General features: G+C 31.5%; 1 long non-coding RNA gene across 1 annotated transcript; it reads right to left on the reverse strand.

Annotated features, from left to right (window-relative positions):
• Nucleotides 1–752: 752 nt before the first annotated feature.
• LOC126876597 (uncharacterized) lies at nucleotides 753–3,827 on the reverse strand. Its single transcript, XR_007694361.1, has 4 exons — nucleotides 3,614–3,827; nucleotides 2,830–3,476; nucleotides 2,226–2,731; nucleotides 753–1,126 (listed from the first exon to the last, which is right to left on the reverse strand). It is a non-coding gene; the product is annotated as an uncharacterized LOC126876597 (long non-coding RNA).
• Nucleotides 3,828–6,306: the final 2,479 nt, after the last annotated feature.

Here is a 6,306-nt window from a genome sequence, read left to right on the forward strand (position 1 = left end):
AAGATGATTTAGACGTGTTTGAACGTGTTCGTTTTCTTTTTTAATAGCGATATGTTCTTACCCTCTGCCACACGAAGACGTTATGGACCATTGCGCATCCACAAAACACGATGCCAAGGCCTATGAAAACCGACGCAACGATTACCAGCGTCGAATGAAACTGGATGCATATATACAATATCATATCTGAAAGCATTGTTAGAGGATCATTATAACACGTATGCCATAACAAGCGGGACAAAGAATCAGCGCAAATATATATTCTCAATACATATAATTCTCGAAGCGTAAACTATATACATATGCTTTTAATTGAAATTTTCAATACTAGTTGCAAATTATTTTTCAATTAATTTATTATTTAAGTCTTTATATATCAATTCTCGACGAATAAATTACTTAAATTATAGAGAATCTATCTTCAGACAATAGAGAATTCAATATTTTTGGTCGTTAAGTAATTTACAAATTTCTAAAACGATTACGTTCGAAGTTTTGGACAGTATTTGAGGTTTCTAACATGACATTAAAAAAAAATAAATAAATTTTATGATATAATTAAAAAAACATTGTAGTCTATCAAAATTTCTATTCCGTCAAATTTATTAAAACGCAGTTTTCTTCTGAACAGAGTCAAAATGTCCGTCTTGAATCGAGTTCAACAGCTTAACGATCGATCGAGCGAATGATAGCTGTGTAAACTAGCATGACACAACGTAAACTTTAGATTAGATCTCGATCCATCAACCAGCCGTATTCATGCATGACATGAATATTCTGTTTCAGCTCTTTATAAATTAATCTGTTAAAACTTCCCTAAAAGACGATCATTTTTTATTTTTCTAAGAAAAATAATGACTATTCGGCGTTAAAATTAACTTTATTTCCATTGGATTTCTAAACTGATTTCATACACTCAGAGATAGTTCACAGTATCTTTTAGATTCATGCCTGAATTCAAGAAAAATTAAACGTATAACTTAAGTACTAGTATCTTTCAAAAGGTTAAAGTTGACAGAATTGAAGGAATTGGTTCTTACCAGTTAGAAAGACGGGAATGCTAATGAAAAACCCTCCGACAGCACATATCCGGCTGATGGATGATTTTTGCAGGTACTTGTTACTCCTGAAACAGACAAAATTTGAAGTGAAAGTCAGTTTCACGATTCTATGATAATTGAGCGAAATATAAAGGAACCAGCCTTTTGTTTAACAGCCAAGAATCTTTCAAAAATTCTACTGTAATTGATACTTCAAATATATTTAGTCAGACAAAGGATAATCATAATCGCAACGTTAATCTTAACTTTAATTCAAGGATCAAACAGTATCATTATACATATAAAAGTAAACATAAAGTCTATCCACATTATTGTTATTATTATTATTATTATTATTATTATTATTATTATTATTATTATTATTATTATTATTATTATTATTATTATTATTATTATTATTATTATTATTATTATTATTATTATTATTATTATTATTATTATTATTATTATTATTATTATTATTATTATTATTATTATTATTATTATTATTATTATTATTATTATTATTATTATTATTATTATTATTATTATTATTATTATTATTATTATTATTATTATTATTATTATTATTATTATTATTATTATTATTATTATTATTATTATTATTATTATTATTATTATTATTATTATTATTATTATTATTATTATTATTATTATTATTATTATTATTATTATTATTATTATTATTATTATTATTATTATTATTATTATTATTATTATTATTATTATTATTATTATTATTATTATTATTATTATTATTATTATTATTATTATTATTATTATTATTATTATTATTATTATTATTATTATTATTATTATATTATTATTATTATTATTATTATTATTATTATTATTATTATTATTATTATTATTATTATTATTATTATTATTATTATTATTATTATTATTATTATTATTATTATTATTATTATTATTATTATTATTATTATTATTATTATTATTATTATTATTATTATTATTATTATTATTATTATTATTATTATATGTTATTCTATAATTGATTTTTATTTCTTTATTATCAATATTATTCTACTTTCTATAATGATTCAATTATAGATCTTATTTTTTGTCAATCATATTTCACTGAAAAGATCACTTTGAAAATAATCTAATAGTAAAAAATGAAAAATAATCTTTTTCTACCTTGTCTTCATTTTTTACAAACTCTGTCCACCGCCGTAAACCTATTAAATGCATGAAACGACAAAGCAAAGCTGCTTCACATAATTCCCCGCTCACGCAGTGTCAATCAGCTCACGACCGCAAACGATACTGCTAATTTCCAGCGACCACGAACGATTTCACCGTAATTGCCGGTGTGAAATTTACCAATACGTGCTCGAATTGGTCAATAATGAACAGAGCGCTCTTGCACACACTAATCTACCAACAAATAATATTGACTCAATTGAACAACAGCGCCTAGATTAACGGACAAACCGCATGTTCCAAACAGATTTACAATCACGGCAGAAAATACATGCCGTTATAGATGTTTCCTGGTCAAGACTAATTTCCACGCGTTAAGAACATTGTAACCGGAATCTAGGAAGAACTAGCACTTCCTGGAATAATACTATTGTGTCCTCGATTAATCTTTTCCCACTCATTTTCATCTCCAATTTCTCATGAGGCTAAGATTCCTGCATCTTTTATCATAATAATTTATTAATACTATTAATAAATTGAGACAATTTTACACGTCGTATTTTGCGTTATAAGATGACTTGTAATTTGTAAAATTTACCTGTAAAATTCCTTTGTTTGTTTTACCGAAGCAATAGTTGGCATTTCTATACGACAATAAGAATTTGTTAATACTAATAATTTGTAAGGTTATCATGTTATCATTCTTCTAATGGATAGTATATTATTGAAACTTTTTTTAATATTGAAACGCGATATTTTTTTGGAGAAGAAGTGCATAGTAGTAAAGAGTTGAATTCTACGGACGTAAAAAGTGGACATAACATTTTCTGTACATGGAGTCGCCTGGCCTAAACATTTTATGATTTCCGGGCAAAAAACAGACGAATCCAGCGCTGATTTTAAAGCAGCTTCATCCAAATAAGCCACAATAAGAAATTCCCACGAAACAGTTGCGTTCATCCCCTTTCGAGGTCGCCGACCTCTTTGAATGCGTTTCAAGTGCGTCGTACCAATGAAACTTCGAGTTCTAAACTAATTTCTCAGCCTTTTGCGTTAAATTTAACCTTCCGCGTTAGTGTATTTCGGACGAGCTCCTATTTTACGCTTTCGTCGACTTCACCAACGTAACACGCAGCATCCGCAAGTAAAACTGTCTCTTAAATTTGATGTGACACCGATACACGACGAGAAGAATCACAATGCCATTTTTATTCCACTTCGTTAATTTTTCGTCGTAAGGTTTAGCTGTAAATAGGATTAAAAAAATTTAGATTAACGAGGAATTTAAAATTGATCTGTTAAATCAACAATTTCCATTAGTTGTCAATAGATTTTATAAGCCTCAGATTACTGAGAAATTATACACATTGCAAAATATTTACCATTGGTTACCCACGCTACACGTAAATTTGATCAATCTACCAATGCACTAACACTGCAATAAATTTCTATTGCAACATTCCACGCTCCTTTGCCGCACCTTAAACTCCTCGCTAGATTTATTCCACCTTAAAGTGTCACATAACTCCTACGACACCGATATCAAATCTTAAACTCCACCAAATTCCAGAGAAACTTGATTTCGTCGAAAGTAAGAGATTAAATTTAAAAAGCAATTTATTTCATCTTTAAACTATCCCAAACTTCTTAAATATAATTTATATATATAAAATATTATACACTTATTGTGTGCATTATATATTTCAAGAACTTTGCAATAAAAAATAAAACTTATTACATTTAAGATATGGTTATATCGCACAGGCTCGAATATGATAAAGAGGTTAAATAAATGTCTCGAATCTCCGCAACAAACTCACACAAACCACCTAAAACACGTATACACAATGTGCATTCACTACGAACTCGACTCCCATTCCCTGCCAAAATCACAGGCATGCAGAGTCAATTTCACTGCTCGAGCTAGTTGAATAGGGAAGAAGGTCGAGAGCTGGAGTTAAGGAGCATAGTTGGTAAAGAATCGCGTGCCGCCGCGCCATTAAGATCAAGCCCACGATCTCAACAATAAATATTAGACGGTTCTCTGACCTGCATTTCGCGTGCGACTCGGGACGATTCAAAAACGCGTAAATTTCCCATGAGTCGAATCAAACGTTCGCGATTTATCGCATTTAGGTTATATCGATATTGTCCACGAGTGGAGGCATTCAAACACAGATTGCTTTGTGTCACTCTATCGTAACTGCCCGTAATACATGATAATTTAATTTCGAATTCTTTCGAATATATGCACGTAACGAAAAATTTGTATTGGTTAGTCAATTGCAGACCAACCAGTTGTTAGCCAGTGAAAATAATGTAGATAATAATAGTGAAGAATTAGCTCGAGAAGAGTAAACAAACAAGGCGCCTTAATAAAAGGCACAATGTGGGTCCGCAAAGTAGTGGGATTTCGGCGCATGCGCATTGTTTCGCATCAACTTACAATTAGACATGCACGAAAGCTTCATTTCTGCCGCATACATACTTGGATTCGCGTGCATGAAATTCACAAAGTAGGTTATTGCTTGAAAAACAGCTTTAATCGAGCGAAGCTTTTAACCAGACTGAAATCAAGTCTTGGTTTCTTTAGAAATTCAGATGGAATAAGAGAAACCTATTTTATCTGTGGATAAAGGTTAGGCTGCATCGGTTGGCTTATATGACTTTCCGGTGACTTTGAAGGGTAATACGGCGCCGGCGGTCGAGAAGGTAACTTCTCTATTAAACGAGATCTCATTGATCTCGTCTAAGCAGGAAGAGTCTGTCGGCCCTTTGATTTTATACGAGTCTTTCCATTCACGATCGTGCGAGCTGGCTACAGGCGACGACACGGACCCCCGACAAAACTGTCTGAGCCTATTCAAGGCGACGTCAAATAGTTTCACTCGGAGAGATGAATGGAGATAAGAATCACCGGAGCGTCTCTGCGCTTCGATGACAATGATATTTGGTAAATCCTCTTCTTGTTTCTCGTTTTGAAAGAAGGTTGTAAAGAAGAGTGCTACTAGATCGTCTAGGGAAATCACACGGTATATATTGCGTAATGCTATTGATTTATCAAAAATAACAAGAGGTTAAGGAGCTTTGGGAAGGTTGATTCAATTTTTTATAACCTGACATCTCTTTGAACAAATGTCTTAAGAAACGCTTGAATAAAATGTTAAAAAAAATAATAATCTTTTAATGAAATAATCATCTAAAATGAAATCTTTTCCTGTATTTTTAGACAATAAGATTTACTATATCCTACGCCATAATAAGAATCAATTTGCTATGAACTGGTATCTCGGAAATTGTAAGAATTCAGAAAATATAAGGAGGCCGGAAGAGGTAAATGAAATCCACAGAAACATTGATCCAACCTCAGCCCAGTTAGCCAACAAACTAAAATATCTCGCTGCCTTTTCTATATTTACGACCAGAACGTGGTCATTAATTGAGTCTAGCGACTGCACCGTAGACGAGTCACTGACCGATGTTGCTTTAATGGATATGCGGAAAATCACGTGTTCCAGGTTCCAGGGATATAGTTGTTTTCATTTCCGGAGAATACGGTCGACTCGCGTGTGTATACCAATCTATCTGAGGATAGGTGTTCGTTAGAATTACTAACTATATTACTTTCAACCTTGTGATTAAAATTTTTAAACGTCACTTAATAGCAATTCAGTCGAGTAAGTACAAACTTTCAAATGTCCTAATTTTCAAATCTTTATATTTTTTAATCTCAAAGATATTTTATTATTTGCCGTAGATCAAGCTTCGTGTTACCGGTACTGTAACATTACAATCCTACGAGAAGCAGAAAATAGTGAAAAAATCTGACCTAATAGATAGTAGTCAATATTCCTTTGATGCGTCTTATGCGAACCGCAGTTAGAGGAAATGCAAATAAGCTCTTGCGAAACGGTTTGCCGCACGACAAGCCTACGAACAACGCCCAATGCAAGTTCGGTGGGAGTTACAGGAAGAGGGACGTCTAAAATCAACTAGGAATCCCTATTCAATCGTCTAATTTTCGATTCCGGCATTGAACTTCCCGAAGAAAATTAAATACAATTCCGACTCGAGA

The sequence above is a fragment of the Bombus huntii genome, unplaced genomic scaffold (genome assembly GCF_024542735.1).
Source record: "Bombus huntii isolate Logan2020A unplaced genomic scaffold, iyBomHunt1.1 ctg00000084.1, whole genome shotgun sequence".
Lineage (NCBI taxonomy): Eukaryota > Metazoa > Arthropoda > Insecta > Hymenoptera > Apidae > Bombus > Bombus huntii.